The sequence below is a fragment of the Antechinus flavipes genome, chromosome 1, assembly GCF_016432865.1.
Source record: "Antechinus flavipes isolate AdamAnt ecotype Samford, QLD, Australia chromosome 1, AdamAnt_v2, whole genome shotgun sequence".
Classification (NCBI taxonomy): domain Eukaryota; kingdom Metazoa; phylum Chordata; class Mammalia; order Dasyuromorphia; family Dasyuridae; genus Antechinus; species Antechinus flavipes.
The window spans coordinates 360,771,445-360,788,732 of record NC_067398.1 but is presented as its reverse complement, the minus strand read 5'-3'; the positions used below and the strand labels follow the sequence as shown (position 1 = coordinate 360,788,732).

Sequence of the window (17,288 nt, the reverse complement as noted above, 5' to 3'; positions counted from 1 at the left end):
ACTTAGCATCAGTTCATGTAAGTCTCACCAGTCCTCTCTGTATTTATCCTGCTGGTCATTTCTTACAGAACAATAATATTCCATAACATTCATATACCACAATTTACCCAGCCATTCTCCAATTGATGGGCATCCATTCATTTTCCAGTTTCTAGCCACTACAAACAGGGCTGCTACAAACATTTTGGCACATACAGGTCCCTTTCCCTTCTTTAGTATTTCTTTGGGATATAAGCCCAATAGAAACACTGCTGGATCAAAGGGTATGCACAGTTTGATAATTTTTGGGCATAATTCCAGATTGCTCTCCAGAATGGTTGGATTCGTTCACAACTCCACCAACAATGCATTAGTGTCCCAGTTTTCCCGCATCCCCTCCAACATTCATCATTATTTTTTCCTGTCATCTTAGCCAATCTGACAGGTGTGTAGTGGTATCTCAGAGTTGTCTTAATTTGCATTTCTCTGATCAATAATGATTTGGAACACTCTTTCATATGAGTGGTAATAGTTTCAATTTCATCCTCTGAAAATTGTCTGTTCATATCCTTTGACCATTTATCAATTGGAGAATGGCTTGATTTCTTATAAATTTGAGTCAGTTCTCTATATATTTTGGAAATGAGGCCTTTATCAGAACCTTTAACTGTGAAAATGTTTTCCCAGTTTGTTGCTTCCCTTCTAATCTTGTTTGCATTAGTTTTATTTGTACAAAGGCTTTTTAATTTGATGTAATCGAAATTTTCTATTTTGTGATCAGTAATGGTCTCTAGTTCATCTTTGGTCACAAATTTCTTTCTCCTCCACAAGTCTGAGAGATAAACTATTCTATGTTCCTCTAATTTATTTATAATCTCGTTCTTTATGCCTAGGTCATAGACCCATTTTGATCTAATACTCTCACTTTTAATTCTGGGTCTCACTTCCAGATATTCTCTACTCTTAGAACAGTCTTCCTACTCTACTTCATTTTTGCCCTCTTCTTCTAACACTCTTCCTATTTTTCTTGGAAGTTTTTTTGTTCAATTTTGAAATGGAGTCCTTCCAAATTCAAACTCTTTTTAATATATGACAGTGTGGTATGCTGAAAAGAGCCTTAATTAAAAAGGCAATGGGTTTGGGTTCAATCTTTCTTTTCTTCTTCCTTCCTTCTTTTCTCTTTCCCTCCCTCCCTAACTTTTTTTCTTTTTTCTTTCTTTCTTTTTTCCCTTCCTTAGTTCCTTCTTTCCTCCCTCCCTCCCATTTTTCTTTTTCTCTCTCTCTTTCTTTCTTTTTTCCCTTCCTTAGTTCCTTCTTTTCTTCCTTCTTTTTTTCCTTCCTTCCTCCCTCCCTTCCTTCCTTTTTTCTCTCTCTCTTCCTTCCTTCCTCCCTTCCTGTTGGTGTGTTTCTTCTTTTAAATATAATAATGGTTCTCTCTGGGAGAAAGATTTCTTGTCTTTCCCAGTCACCCTTAATCTTGGTATCTTCCCTCTGAGATTACTCCCAATTTATCCTGTGCACATTATGTTTGTACAGAGTTGTCTGCATGTTGTGTCCCTCATTAGATTGTGAGCCCCTTGAAAGCAAGGATTTTTTGGGCTTTGCCCTTTTTTTATCCCCATTGCTAAGCACTGGGTACTTGGCAATCAAGCAACCAATCAATACATTTATTAAGTATGCCAAACCTATTATATGCCAGGCACTGCTGCTAAGCACTGTTGCTAGGTACTGTTTGGCAAAAACTAAACAATCCCTGCTCTCAAGGAGTTCACCATCTAATAACATGGAAATTATACCATCCTGGTATCTTTTATCAAAATTAAAAGCAAAACATCTGGATAAAAGGAATGAACTCCTACAGATGCTATAATTAAATAGAATAGTACTAGAATTGATATTCCTTTCTCCAACTGTTTGCTCATGCTGTTGTTACTCCATCTTGGAATGTTTTTCTTTTCTTTGATACTTCTCTGAATCCTTCCCTTCCTCAAAGGTCCACTTAAAGTTCCGCTTCCTTCACCCTAATCAGTCTAATCTACATTAATTACATCTTATATCACACATACACACATAGATATGTGTGGGTTATCTATAAATATATGTATATATATATATATGCATATATTATATCTTCACACACATATATAACCAAGGTTTCCAACTAAAGACTAGAGTAATTATACAGGAGACTTCCCTAATTAATTGAGAGAATGCTTACAGGAATCTGCATGATTTCTGATGAGCAGAGTCTGTGTGAGAGCTTTGTCGAGAAAAGTGCTTTCTTTAAGAGACACATGTGGTAGCAGACTCCCTTGGGGACCAGCTCCAGACAGGTTAAGAGAAAAAGATTTTGGAAATGGCAAGCATATAGGGGGAGTTATCTCCTCAACATGTCCCTGTTTTCCAGCCTTCCTTTCTGGAGACTTTGGAGAATTTCATCAGACCCTCTCGCTTGGTTTGAGCTGAGCTTTCTCAGCAGGAAAGCTCATTTATTCCATATATTCTCTTGTATATCCTAATTTGTAGATCTTCTCTGATTTCTATTTGCTATTTAAGTTCATAAACAAGGTCTGGTTGTTTACTAAGTAATGTCTTTTTGCATCATCAGCATTTAGTGGAAAGGAACCAAGATGGTGAATATAAATTTGGGTAACTTATCTTCCTTAAGAGATAACAGTCCAAAAACTTTTTTTGCTTTAAATCAATTGTACACCTATGCCAGGAATATTTAAAGAGGACAGAAAAGACAGGCAAGGGACTCTGATCTGGTTCAGCAAAGTAGAAAAAAACAGAATTCAGGATTTAGTTTTCCCACTTAACTACAACTCTTGTTTTCTGTGGTCCAGATCTGAGATTTCTCTATGTCTCTCAGGAATCACATTTAGATAAACTGTGTGAAAATATATCTTACATTTATTCTCTTATATTTCCCCATGCTATCATTTGAGTGCAAGGATCATTTAAATTTTTTATTTTTAATATTTTAATATAATAATTTAATAATTATTAATAACAGTTTAATATTTATCTTGGTAGTTACACCAGAAAAATAGTATGACATCATTTTATATAGAGTACCATTTCTAGAATCAGGAACAAAGATGATGTGACTTCTCCATTGCCACACAGTTAGTAAGTTTCTGAATTCAGATTTGAATTTGGGTCTTTTCCAATTGCAAGTGGAAAGAATGCTATCCACTGAGGTACTAGCTGCCCTAGCACCCAGTATAGTATCAAGCAAATAGTAAACATTTTGTTGATTGTCTGGTTCTCTAAAATGTTTAGCACAGTATCTTGAATTAACAGAGACAAGATTCAATACATATTTATTGACCGATACTCACTCCCCATTTGATAAATAATATGCCTTCTTATTCTATAGTCTCTTGATAACATTTGGCTTTTGGGATTTCATCCCAAAATGGCAGCCAAGATCCAGTGACCTTTGACATCCTTTTATCAAGCCATCATTATTGTCAGCCCAAAGAACAACTATTTCTCCCCACTTCTTTGGCTCAGGGGATGCTCAAAACAATGGCAACCAAAATGTTTTATGAACTCACCACCTAGTTTCAGTACCAAGACAAGCAAGTTAAATGAATGGCTACAGAGCAAATAGTACCAGTTCCCATGACAACAAGCCAGGAAGCAGTTTTCAGGAATTCAGGCTACAAATGTTCTCCCAACCCCATCATTGCCCGAACCCTAACCACAGGAAATTTTAAGATGCCTGACATTTAAATGTAGATCTAAATGTCTTGCACTAAAGCCAGATTCAGCTCACTCTCTCCTCCGTAAAGGTTTTCTCCTATTCCTCTAGCCAATATTAAACCCTTAAACTCTTTTACAGTATCACACCCTTCAACACTGAATTGTCTGATTGTGTTCTCTAATCTCATAATCCTTTATGCCTCAATTTTCTGTCCTTGACTCTCTTCTGTTTAATATTTATCAGTGAGTTAGATGAAGGCCTAGATGGTGTGCTCATCAAATTTATTGATGACAAATCCCATCTGGATGGGATACCAAACACCCTGGATGAAAAAGATGAAATCCTGATAGGATAGAATAGGGAACGAAATCTAATGAGAAGAATTTTATTTTATTTTCTAAAAAGAATATTATTAATGTCTTTTGTTTTTATATTAATTGTTTCTTTGTTTTTATTCCAGATTAATCAGAAATTGAGCCTTCCATTCATAAAAGGTATTGTCAGGTATGGTTATTAATTGATATTGTAACCATATCTGACAATATATACAATATACTTCTATGCAACACAGTACCCAGTCATTCTGCTGAGATCTTTCGATTGTTCGTTCATTCATTTAATCAATCAACAAGCAATTATTAAGTTCTTTCTATGTGCCAGGCACTGGAAAGACAAAGAAAAAACAAAAACAATCCCTGTCTGTAAGGACCTTATTCTAGTGGGGATGGGAAGGCAACATGTAAATACATGGCTATGTACAAGACACAATCAAAGGAGATGGGAAGAAACCTTGAGGGGAAACCTGCCCTTGGTGTGATGGGGAGGGTACTGGGAAAGACCTTCTGCAAAAGGTAGTCTCCAGAAATTTTTTTTTTTCCCTGAGGGAATTGGGGTTAAGTGACTTGCCTAGGGTCACAAGGCTAGGAAGTGTTAAGTGTCTGAGATCACATTTGAACTCAGGTCCTTCTGACTTCAGGGCTGGTGCTCTGTCCACTGCACCACCTAGCTACCCCAGCGTCCAGAAATCTTAAAAGAATTCTGAGAGGCAACAAAGACAAAGAAGATAATCCAGGTAATCCATGAATGCTAATGCAGGAGCACAGAGACAGCTATAGAATATCATGTTTGAGAAACTACAAGTATGTAATGTGCTTGAACTCTAGAGTTCAGGAAGGAAAATAATGTAAAGAAACTTTAGAAGGCAGGACACAACCAAGTTTTCTTTTTGCTTTACTTTTTTTCAGGAATATGGATTTGTATTGGTCTTGTTGGATCAAAGAATATGGACAGTTTCATGACTTTTCTCACATAATTCAACAATGTTTTTCCAAAATAAGACAATTCACAGCTTTATTGACATGGTAATAATCCATCTGTCTCTTCAGTCTCTCCAGCATTTACTATTTAGATTTTTTTTATCATCTTTACCAATTTTCTGGACATGAGGTGAAATCTCAGAATGTTTTCATTTGAATTTTTCAATTTATTTGTGATTTGAAGGATATTTTTCTATCATTACTGTAACTGCTTTGAAAACCATTTGTTCATAAGTTTTGACCACTGTATGAAGAATAATGAAGAATAAAGCTTTATATTTGAGTTTAAAATAAAATCAATCTCCCAAAAACAAGATTGGTGACATATGGCTTTATGGCATTTTTATATTTATAGCTTTTTAAAAGCTAATTTTTTTATTTTTAATTTTTAAAAAATCAACAAACATGGATATTTTAATACAACAAGAAAACAAAGAAGGATTATGTATGAAAGCACAAGGGAGTTCAGAAAAGGACACAGAAAACTAAGATAATGTTAGTACTATTATCAACTTTAGTACTGAATACTTTATATAGTTTGTTTTAAAGTATACATAATAACATATGATAATATCAACATTGGCCTACTTGTTTGTGTTCCCTTATGAACTTTCTTCTGCTCTCTTCTGTTATTTTCGAGTGTTTCATTGTTACTCTTTTTTTTTTTTTTTTTTTGGCACTATGAACACTGCCTCTCCCAACTATTCCCCACCACATAAAAGCCTTTACTTGCATAGATATATTCAGCAAAGCAAATTCAAACATCCATCACAACTGAAAATGTCTCATTTTGTGCCTATAAAATATGGATAATAGTTATCTTTACCTCTATACCATTAACAACAAACAAACAAATTAATGTGACCTTCCACTACATTAAATTGGAGATTTTTCAAATAGCAAAAAGAATAGGTGAGAGGACATTATTTTTGTTTTTGAATCAAATTCCAAAGTTATTCTGACCACCGTATGAGCACTTGCCCCATGTGAGTTCTCCATAAAACAGTTTTTTAGGCAAGTGTATATTTGGCATTGGTACATTGTGGTCAGCCCATCTGAGTTGTGCTCTCTGCAGTAGAGTATGAATGCTTGACAGTTTGGTTCAAGAAAGCTCCTCAGTGTCTTGTACCTTAAACTGCCAGGAGATCTTCAGATTCTTCCCAAGACAATTTAAATGGAAGCAATTCCATTTCCTGGCATGACGCTGGTATACTGTCCAGGTTTCACAGGCATATAACAATGAGGTCAGCACAATGGCTCTGAAGATCTTAAATTGGTAGTTAGTCTAATATCTCTTCTCTCCCACACTTAGCTTCAGAGCCTCCCAAACAATGAGCTAGTTCTGGCAATGAGTGAGCCAACATCATCATCTCTGTTTACATCCACAGAAATTATTTATGCCAAGATAGGTGAACTTATCCACAGCATTAAAATTTTCTCTATTTGCTGTGACCAATGGTTTCCCATATGGATGGTGTAGTGTTGGCTGATGGAACACCTGTGTTTTCTTGGTGTTAGGCTGAAATTAGCAGCAGAGAAACAAACTATATTTTGTGGCATCTCAGCCTCAGTGGCTTCAATGAATGCCCAAGCATATGTGAACAAAAAATAACGCACCAATTCTCCCTCTACTTTAGTCTTGTCAGAGGACTATATAAGCAAACTTAAAGAAGTGAAGCAGCATGGGATATGTTTGAGAATAGTCATTTTGACTGAAAATAATCATACATAAAGGTGAACCATGAGGTAATGTTGGAAAAGTAGAATGGCAGCAGACTTTGGAAGGTTCTTAAAGATCTAGCTATGAAGTTATCCTTGGCTTACAGGAGTCACAGAAAATGAGAGTATAATGATTTGTCTTCAAGTCATACAGCCAACAAGTGTCTGAGGCAGGATTTAAATTCCACTCAGGTCCCCTTTACTCCATGTTTAGTAATTATAAAAAAGTTATTACACCAAGATGCCTGCATGAGTAGTTAAGTGGCCTTAGAAAAATCAGTTATTTTCCTTAAGCCTTGTTTTCCATCTCTATACAATAAAAATTTAGTGTGTTCAACTAATTTATCTCTAAGGTTCTGTCTAGCTTTGATATTCTACAATACTAAGTTATTCAATTTAACTTTTGACCAAGTATGAATATCCCCTTCTATAAAATTCTAGGAACAGGAACCATGACTTCTCTTGAATCACTAGAACATAGCAAGGGGCTTATGTATTAATTAATAGATTAATACCCTTGATTATACCCTTAATAACCTTGATTGAAAGATGAATGCTATTTTTTTCTAGGAATACTTAGCTGAGATATGAAGGGGGATTTAGGGAAATATAGATGGGAAAATAAAGTAGGTAATAGGAGGAATGACTTTTTTTTTTTTTTTTTTTTTTTGCCAGCAACTAAGGAAGTGACAATGGAGAAATGGAAATAATACAATTGTTTAAAACCAATGGAAAAATCTCAGACTTTGTTTTCCTGGGTACCTTTGGAGACATCCAAATAAAGCCTGTCTTTGATAATTGGAATCCACAGAAAAGGAGCCAGTTCCATTGTGATCCTTTTTCTCTGTCCCTATCATCACCCTTACCACCCCCCTATTCCCTAGAAATTTCAGGTTCATTAGCTTTCCATCAAGCAGTTCCTCTGGAAAGGCTGCTTTTAACTTTAGACTGCAGGTTGTGAATGAGATAAAAAATGGGAAGGAGGCAGAGTCCAATTCTCAAAGTGAGGAAAAGACTCAGAACATATCTGTTCCTATTTTTTAATAGTAAGACAAGGCCAGTCTGCATAGAGGAGGTAAGATATATCTGCCTTTCAGGTATGATTTTAGGAGTCCACAAATACCCCAGTCCCAAATAATAAATTCTTCTTTGTATTAAGAGATAATATTCAGAAGTCACCAACTTGTGTGCATATATGTTGAGAAAAGTGGGAAAGGGAAGGAATATTAGGAAACCTACCCAATAATGAACATATTAGTTAGAGTTTCCTCTCCATTCCCTTCTGTTCTATTTTTCTCACTGTTAAGATTTCCACACCATCCCCTCTTCTGCTCCTTCCTCTCCTTTACTGTTTTGTCTTCCCTGATCAGAATGTAAGCTCCTTGAGGGAATGACTGTCTTTTTTGGAGGAGTGGGCCTTGTATTTGTATTTCTAGCCTAATAAGAACTCAATAAATGCTTGTTTCCCTGCCTTCCTGCTATGTGTTTTCCATTATCTTCAGAATGATTTGTAATTTTTGTTATTCCAGCATCTTGGTATTCCATAATTCTTTGTCATATAGCATTTTTAAAAGTTTTATAGATTTGAATGTTTCCAACCTTGAGCAGTCTGAAATCAGTAATAGCTCTATAAGACAAGATCTCTGTCATTTTGAAGTTTTTGGTTAAGTCCTTCCTGTCCACCTCTACCTCCCCCAAAAAACTTTCTATTAAAGTGCAGTATTCTGTCCTAGGTTCTGGAGGCTGATAGAGATAAATGAAAGCCAGTCCATATCCTCAAAGAATTTGTAATACAGTATAATAATTAGTTTGAGCAAATTATTATATTATTATAAAATATTTAGCAAAAAAAAAAAAAAAAAGGAAACAAATCAAATGTAGAATCAAACTCTTTTCTTCAAACTATGTCTATTGTTAAAGATTCTTATGGACTTACTATCCATAGAATATATGTGCCACATTCAGCTTTCTTTTCTTCCTTTGGTCGTCATGTCCTCCCCATCCTCTTACTTCAAAGCTTTCATTCATCTATTCAAATTTTGTACATCCTATAATAATTCAGTTTTTTTCTAAATTAAAAAAAATATGTTGCCTCTCCTCTCTGAATCCTCCTTCCCCAAATTGAAAAAGAAAAAGGAAACCCTTTTTTCAAAGCAAAACAAATTCCCACATTGACCATGTATATAAAACATCTCATTCTGCAATATGAGCATATGCTTCATCATCTATCTTGTTATTATGGTCAGTCACTGAATTGATTTTAAGTTATTCAAAGTTGTTCATCTTTACAATATTGTTGTTATAATATAAATTATTCTCCTGGTTCTGCTCACTTCATTCTGCATCAGTTAATACAAGTTTTCCTAGGTTCCTCTAAAACATCATTTTCATAATTTCTTTCAGTGAAAAATATTATATGACTTTCATATGCGATGATTAGTTTAGTTTTCTTCAGCTGACGGATACCTTCTTAGTTTTTTTTTCCATCATTGATATAATTGATATAAATATTTCCATACATATGTATTGTTTTCTTCTTTATTTGGCTTTTTTTGGGAGGATATTGTTATTCAGTTATGACTCCATGTGGGGTTTTATTGACAAAGATTTGCCATTTCCTTTTCTAGCTCACTTTAAAAATGAGGAAGCTTAGGGAAGCAGTAAAGTGACTTATCCAGGATCACACAACTAGTGAATATCTGAGCTCACATTTGAACTCAGGAAGATGAGTTTTTTGATTCCAGGCCAGTGCTCTATCCATTGCACCATCCCGCTGACCTTTTTAGAATAAAAATCTAGTAACTCTATTTGTCCTTCCAAAGGTAGCTGAAGTCTTATCTTACTATGAAGCTTCTTTGGCAACTCAACCTTATTAATATATCCCTCCTTTGGATTTTTCCATCACCTATGGCTGGTACCCCACATTGTAGCACTTAATGTTTTGCTCTTGCTTCTAGTTTTATTCTTCAAATAGACTATAAATCCCTCCAGGAAGGCAGAATTAAGTACTGTGTTTTATATATAGTGTTTTGTACATGGTAGAATTTAAGAACTTTGAGGCCAGAGACTATTTTATTTTTAACTTTGAATCACTATCTTAGCATAGTGCCTGGCATACGGTTAGTACTGCAACTAATAGTTAATATTTATATAGCACTTTGAAATTTACAAAATACTTTACATATATTATTTCATTTGGTGCTTACAAGGATCCTGGGAGGTAAACTGCTTTTATTATCCCTATTTTAGAGTTGAGGAACAGGAGGCTGGAGAAAGAGAATAAGTGACTTATTTAACATCATACAAATGTCCAAGGTGGAATTCTAACTCATTTTCCTGACTCCAGATCTATTGCTCTATTCACTACACCAAGCTGATTTGATAAATGCTTGTTGCTTAGCAATAGAAGGCAATCAATAAACATGTGATTCAATAATTTGATTTAATTAACTGATTTTTGCATTTATCCATGGTTGAATTATCCAGGCCTCCAGCTGCTTTTCCTTAACCTGGATAAAGGAGTGAAAGGACACATAATTACAGTATCCTGCTAATGCCAACCCTCCTGCTCCTTAATTATAACATATGCATATCAAAACGAGATGTTAGAATTTAATAATATAACTTACTTCAGCTATAAAATATGAGTAATAATACCGACACTGGGCAAAGCACTTTGAAAACCTTAAAACATAGTAATAATAATAATAATAATAATAATAATAATAATAGAGATAGGGATTGGACCTGTGATTTCAGTATTATGGACAACTACCCAGACTAGGAAACTCTTACCAAGGCAATTGCCAGAGTGACTTGCCTCAGGCCACAGAGCCAGTTTAGATCAGAAGAAGGACTTAAAACAAAGACTTCTGGATTCTGAAGATGGCTCTCTATCCACTTATACGAAATTGCCTCTCACAATAATAATAATGAAAAAATATTTTAACGATCCCTAGCTTTTATGTGGTACTTTAAAGGTTTGGGAAGTACTTTATGTCTATTATCTAATCTCTTATGTTCCTCGAAATTCCTATCAATCCAACAAACATTTATTAAGCACCTACTATGCTCCCGGCACTATTCGAAAGTAATTGGTGGGAAGACTAGAATATTTCCCAAGTGAGTGGTCGGAAGTCTCCAGCAGCTCTGCCGGAGGACAGCCCAGTCCTTTAGAAGCTTACAGGCTCATGGAAGAATATGACACATACAAAGGGTAGGTCCATTTTGATGAGATGGGTTTGGAAAGGTCCAGGGTACCGGGAGTTGGAGTAAAGAGAGTTTGGGGGAGGGGGGAGGAATGTTCTTTCTCTCCCCATTTTACAGATGAGGGAATTGCGGATTGAGAAGGTAATGGACTCACACACTAATAAGTGAGCGAGAAGCCATTCCAACTCGAGTCTTCCCAATACTCTAAAGTCTATCCCCATCATTGATACCTAGACAAAGACTGCTTTCATCTGACGTCGAACACGCGCACAGGAGACACCTTAAGCCCCTCCTCGAGCAGAGGACGCGGCTCCGGGTTACGTCTTCAGCTCGGATCGTGCTTCGCTAACCCCTTGGTCACGCCCCTCCCTTCGGGGTCTACAGCATCCTTCGGGTCCCGGAGTGGGACGCCAGTGCAAGAGGACAGCTCCGCGAAATCGAGGAGCCCGGCGCGGTTCGAAGATCTCCCGGCGCGTGCAGGGCCCTGGAACCCGCGAAAGAAAGCCGGACTACATTTCCCAGCAGGCGCTAGGCATCTCTCTTCCCTTTCAAGTCTTTGCACGTGGCCCGTGGTGAAGGAGGGGCCGGGACGTCACCCTCCTGCATTTTCTTTCCCTGTGTCAGAGCAGGGATCCTTTTTTTTTTTTCTCCTTCTTCCTTTACCCCCTCCCCCACCCACCCCTCCCTCCCTCTTTCCCTTCCCTCCCTCCCTCCCCTCTTCTCCTCCTCTTACACAGCACCCAAATCCTCACCCCCCCACCCCCACCCTATCGGGCCGGGACCCATGAAATTAAAGGCAGGAATCTGATCTCCGGAGCCTCTCTCCCTCCCTCCCTTCCCCTTCCCTCCCTCTTCCCTTCCAACTCAGGCTTGGAGCTGCAGTCAGGGAAACCGAGGTAAGTGTCTCCTGCCGGACCCGTTCCATCTTGTGGGGTGTGGCCCCGGGGACCCTAGAGTGGGGAGGAGGAGGAGTGGGTGGTGTGCTTGAGAATACAGATGGACTTGGGGAAAACCAAAACAGAAACAAAACATCGCTCGGTTATCCACCTCCCCCGCTTCTCCCTGGGCAACTGGGGACCCTGGGAGCCCTCGCCTCTAGAAGGTGCTCAGGATGGGGGGACGCGAAGTCCTTGCTCCTTGCCTTGCTTTGCCGTGTCTAGTGCGGGGCGGAGGGTTCCTTGAGACTCCCAGAGGAGGGCGAAGGAAAAGCTGGGGTGGGGGTGCGCTTTTTGTAGGAATGTAGTCTGAGCCCCGGCAATCTGTGGACCGCGCTGTGTAGCTGCTGTCATGTGTTGGGTTAGAACCCAAAGGGAGGGAGGGAGGCAGCGTGATTTCTCTCCCATTCCGCCTGTCTTTTGTTTTGGAACCCGCTTCTGCTGCATCGAGCAGTTGCCGTCTTAATGCCAAACTTGCAGCTGTTTCGGGCTCTTTGATCTTGAGATATGAGGGGGGTGAGTGAGATGAGGGGTGGCGGATAGGGTAAGGGAACCAGGGCTAAGTGATGGGCACTGGGGTCGGGGTTGGTTTTTTTTTTTTTTTTTCCACCGTAGGTCACGGGGAGTTTATTTTCAATCTGCTTTTCTTTCTTTCTCTATGTGCTTGTGTATATATTCCCCTTTCCTGTCTCGCTCTCGCGGGTGGACGGATGTGTCTGTGGATCGATTGCACGTCGTCTAGACTGCAGCTCCCTCCGCAGGGAATCCACTGGGTGCGCTGGATTTTTAAAAGGGAAGGGGGCGGGCGAGAAGGAAGCCTTGTCCATGAATTGAACATTGAATTCAATCCGAGCCTTTAGCATATTACTCGGTGGTTGCCATTTATTTTATTTTGATTTGCGTCGCTGCCACACAGTCTTGTCCTAGAGAAATGAGACACTAGAAGCAGGTTCCTAGTTGATGGGCTGGGAGGAGAATAGAGTCCCTGTGGTGACTGACTTGACACGTCTACTGTGTGTTATGTGTTAATAGATTAGTCAATCAATGATAATTAGATAAATCGTCATAATACCGTTCAACCTTCCCTCTTTGATCAAAGATTGGGGGAGGGGGCTTAGAAGTGTTGGAGGGGAGAATGAATTGGAGGGTGATGAGCGACTCAGATGTAGAGGTTCCAAAAAGATTGGAAGTAGGGAGCTTTTATGCTGATTGATGCCTATCCTTGGAGACCTGCTTTGTTTATATTTATGCCTAATCCTAGTTATAGAGGGCCATTTGAGGCAAATTCTTTTTTTTTTTTTTTGAACCAGGAACCTGCCTAATTTACCGGTGTTTGGCTCAGTCGAATTTAAAGCTTGTGCGCTTCCCTTAGAAATTGGGGTCTGGGGGGTGTAAGTATGAGGTGGAATGAGGGATGAGGACTGGTTGGCAGCAACGTGCATCCTATTACCCTTAATTAACGAGATCCTTTCCCCCCTTCCCTCTCAGATGTTTCTGTGCAAACCAGTAATGGAGAGGAGTGGGGAGATCATACACTAAGTTGTAATAAGGAGTGTGCGATCCAATTAGGAGCGTATTAACACTTGAAACAAGAAAAAACAGACTCCTTCAAATATATTAACGAGAGCCTCATTAGAAGAGCTATGTTTACCCACACCCCCATTATGCTTCATGTGTATCTGAGGTACACAAATTGAGTAGATAGGAGAAAGAGAGTTCGTAGTGGTTTGCAGGGAAAGGTACGTTTGGTTTATCTTATGTGCGTACAGGAAGACACATTCTGGATACACAGATATAACCACAACATGTTCCTTAGCCAGAGGAGCTCTTTTGGAAAGGGGGGAGTGAGGAAGGGGCTGTGTGTGTGTGAAGGTGCTGTCTGGATCCCCACGGGCACGCGCCTGGGTGCGAGTGTGACAACTCCCAGTCGTGGTTGGTTTGACTCTTGCACCACTACTCTGTGAGCGCGCAAGCCGGCCTTGAGAGCTCTAATGCCTTAAGCAGACCTTGGCATGAATCAACCCACTCATTGGTCCCTCTGTCCAGCCGAGCCCAGCCCATTTTAGCCTGGTGATGGTTCCCCTCTGCAACCTAGGGCAGCCTGTCCTACCCAAGGGAACATGGGGGTGGGGAGGAAGGCATGAAACCGAATAGCATTGGAATGGGTGTCGTTGTGATTAGGGGGCTAAACTGTAACTGACCGGCCCCCTCCTCCACCCCCCGTGCCCGGTGGAGATCGGAGCTGCCGCACCTCTCACTCCGTTCTTTGCCCTAGGAGTGAGCCTCCCCTCCCCCCTTCCCCGGCTCCTGGAGCTAGATCTGCTAGCTCTTCTTGCCCCAGGCTGGGAGGGATTAGCTCCGGGGTTAGGGGGCCTGAGGAGGGAAGGGAGGAAGGAAGCTACATTACTGAAGCCACGTAAGAGCTGAACTCAGGACGAGAGAGTGACACAGCAGTGGCGTGGCGGCTGCCTCTGCTGCGCGGCCCAAGAGTGGATGGGAGCTGCCCGGGAGAGGGAGACCCTCCGCAGTCCCCGCCTCTGCCAGCTTTGCTTTTTCACCTTGGGCAGAAAGCTGGAAGGATTATAGTTAGGTGGGTTAGTCAAGATCCATACTCGAGTGTGTGTGAGTGAAAGAAGTGGTGGAGTCGAGTTACATGTCAATTTTGACATTACTCAGGGAGACTTACCCACTTTAGAGAAGAACTCAGAGTTCCTTTAAGTACTGGAAGCTCCTGTTGAATTTAATATTGAATTTCATTTTCATAAAAATGTAGACATACTTATTGTGTAAAATGAATTATACCACGCACATGTTAGCAACCGCTTAGTGTTCTGTGTGAGTAAAAAATGAAATGAATGTGACTCCTGTTCTCAACTTAGTGGCTGTTTAACCAAAGCCAACTGTTTTCACTATATGTTGAACTATGTTCAACCTGGTAACAATGTTAGGGTTATGTCAGTTGTTTCCAAGGCTAAAGATCAAAATGTTTCCTTCATACTCTAGTTATGCTAATATCTTCTGAGGTCAATTAAATGAACCATTAGGTTGAGAATTGTGGTGAACAGAGAAGATAATCTTTAATAATTGAGTACCCTGTTCTTCCTAAACTCCAGCCCTGCATTGTCACCTGCCTCTAGGATCTTTTCTCAATCTCAACATGTTTAGAACAAACTTCATTAACTTTTCCCTCTAATCCATCCTTTTAATGAACTTCCCTATTTCAGTCAAAGATACCACTCTTCTTCATAACTCAAGTTTGCAATTTGACATTCATCCTGTCTCTTCCCTTGGCTCACCCCTTATTTCCAATTAATTGACAAGACCTGGTAATTCTATCTTTAGAACATGTTTCAGGTCCATTCCCTTCTTTCATGGCTACCACCCTATGTCAGGCCTTCAGTGTCTGTCTCCTGGACCACTGGAATAGCCTCTTAATTGGTTGATCATGTCACCTCCTTGTTCAAGAAACTACAGTGGGTCTGGGATCAGATACAAACTTTTGTTTCTTTTGGCATTAAAACTCCAGCCTATATTTCTAGTTTAATTATACATTACTTATTCCCCTTCATACCTACTGTGCCCCAGCCAAACTGGCTTACTTGCTGTTTGTTGTATATAGGTCCCATCCCTTTTTCTCAGTGCCTTTTTCACATGCTATGTTTTTTTCCCTCAGGCAGGGCATTGGGGCCAGAAAATTAGTTAAGTGGAAAAACAGTTGGGATAGTCAGTTTACATACATGTGGGGTATATAGGAGAAAAAAGTGGTGGAATCAATATGTATGTCAGTTTTGACATGGAAACCTATGTTTCCCTGTAGGCACACGCTTGGGTGCGAGTGTAACAATTCCAGTCATGGTTGGTTTGATCCTTGCATCACCACTGTGTGAGCGCCCACACCGGGCTTGAGAGCTCTAGTGTCTCAAGGAGATCTTGGCATGAATCAACTCACTCACTGGTCCCTCTGTATATCTGATCCCAGCCCACCTTAGACTGGGGATGGTTTTCCTCTGCAGCCTGGGGCAGCCTGTCCTACCCAAGGAGATGGGGCTGGGAAGGAGGGCAGTTTCTGGGAGTTTCATGATATATTGCCATATATCTGTATTTAGATATGAATCTCTTTGAAATTTCAATTGTAAAACTTAGTTCTTTGACCCCTTGACAGCTTATTTTCATGGTAGCCAAAGCCCAGGCTATTGCCCCTTGTAATAAGCTTATTTATTTATTGAAATTTAAAACATGGAATTGGTGAAAGAGAAGAATAGTCTAGATGGAGGAAGAATCTAAAACAATAGGTTTGAGAACAAAGGATTTAAAGATATGTGAAATGCAGCCTATGTAAAAGCTCTAAATAGAACAGAATTTTTTTTATTGTTTGATAATGTAATAAGCTAATGTATGGAAGTCCTGCTGCTTTGTGACAGAGGCCATGGTAGTTAGAATTGAAAAGATTGGACTTGGCCAGCTCTTAGTCTTATTGCTGATTCATTGTATGATCTTGGAAATGTTATAATGTTACCTAACCACCCTTGGGCCTTAATTTGGGATTTTCTCTCGCTTGCTCTTTCCATTAAGAAGATTGAAAATGATACAGGGAGAAAAGAATACCATAATTTGCTGTGAATGAAATGCATGGTGGTACAGGATGGCAGATTAAAGGGGTGTGTGTGTGTGTGTGTGTTGGTGGGAGAGTTTCAGGGACAGTGTGAGTTTGATCAGAGAATCCTTCCTGAAGGTGAATTTTGAACCAAATTTTAGCTAGGGTAGGGTACTGCTACAGTTTTGAGGTGAGGTCCCACAATCAATGTCATTTTTGACAGTTTCCCTTAACCATAGAATACAGGCCTTCTAAGGTTGTCCAGATGTTTCCTGACTCTTCCATCTTTCCCGACTTATTTTTATCTTTCTGTAAGTACATTTCTGGTTTAAGGATTCTAATTCATCATAGTGTGTTAGGAAGAAAGAGGGAAGACCAAAAAACCCCAGCCACAGAAAACTTAGTAATCTTAAGGTTGCCAATTCTAAAAGCTTCTAAAATTGTCTTAAAATGAACTGCACAATCTGTATTGCTAGCTCTACACAAATTCCCTTTGATTATGTTGTTACCCATAAACCATAGACCATTTTCACTTCTAGGGATATCCTTCTTAAAGAAATAGCCTCTTGGAAGGGAGTTCCAAAACTCCCATTGCTAACTTTAACAAAATTTTTATTAAAAAATTATGTCTCTTCTCCCTGTAACCCCCAGTGGATTCCATGACCCATACAATACCCAACAAGCTGTCAGTGTTCAATTAACTCTGTGTGCTTTGTAGTGTTTATGGATATCAATAGCCAGTCCTATTTGGTGTGAAACAGGATAATGAAACAGTAGATTCAGATTTCAGGATACCAACTTTCTATATCAGACTGTGCTATTTC

At 39.4% G+C, this 17,288-nt stretch overlaps 1 protein-coding gene and 1 long non-coding RNA gene across 3 annotated transcripts in view; one reads left to right on the top strand and one right to left on the bottom strand.

The window, feature by feature from the left end:
* Positions 1–10,154: 10,154 nt before the first annotated feature.
* LOC127543514 (uncharacterized) lies at positions 10,155–11,333 on the bottom strand. Its single transcript, XR_007949248.1, has 2 exons — positions 11,166–11,333; positions 10,155–10,235 (listed from the first exon to the last, which is right to left on the bottom strand). It is a non-coding gene; the product is annotated as an uncharacterized LOC127543514 (long non-coding RNA).
* Positions 11,334–11,573: 240 nt separating this feature from the next.
* The window catches only part of CTIF (cap binding complex dependent translation initiation factor), a 478,113-nt gene continuing 472,398 nt past the window's right edge, over positions 11,574–17,288 (top strand). The window contains exon 1 of one of the 2 annotated variants that reach the window (XM_051969645.1): positions 11,574–11,831. The gene's annotated coding sequence lies outside the window, so the exon portion shown is untranslated. The remainder of the gene's footprint in view (positions 11,832–17,288) is intronic. The other variant, XM_051969644.1, reaches the window with a different exon arrangement.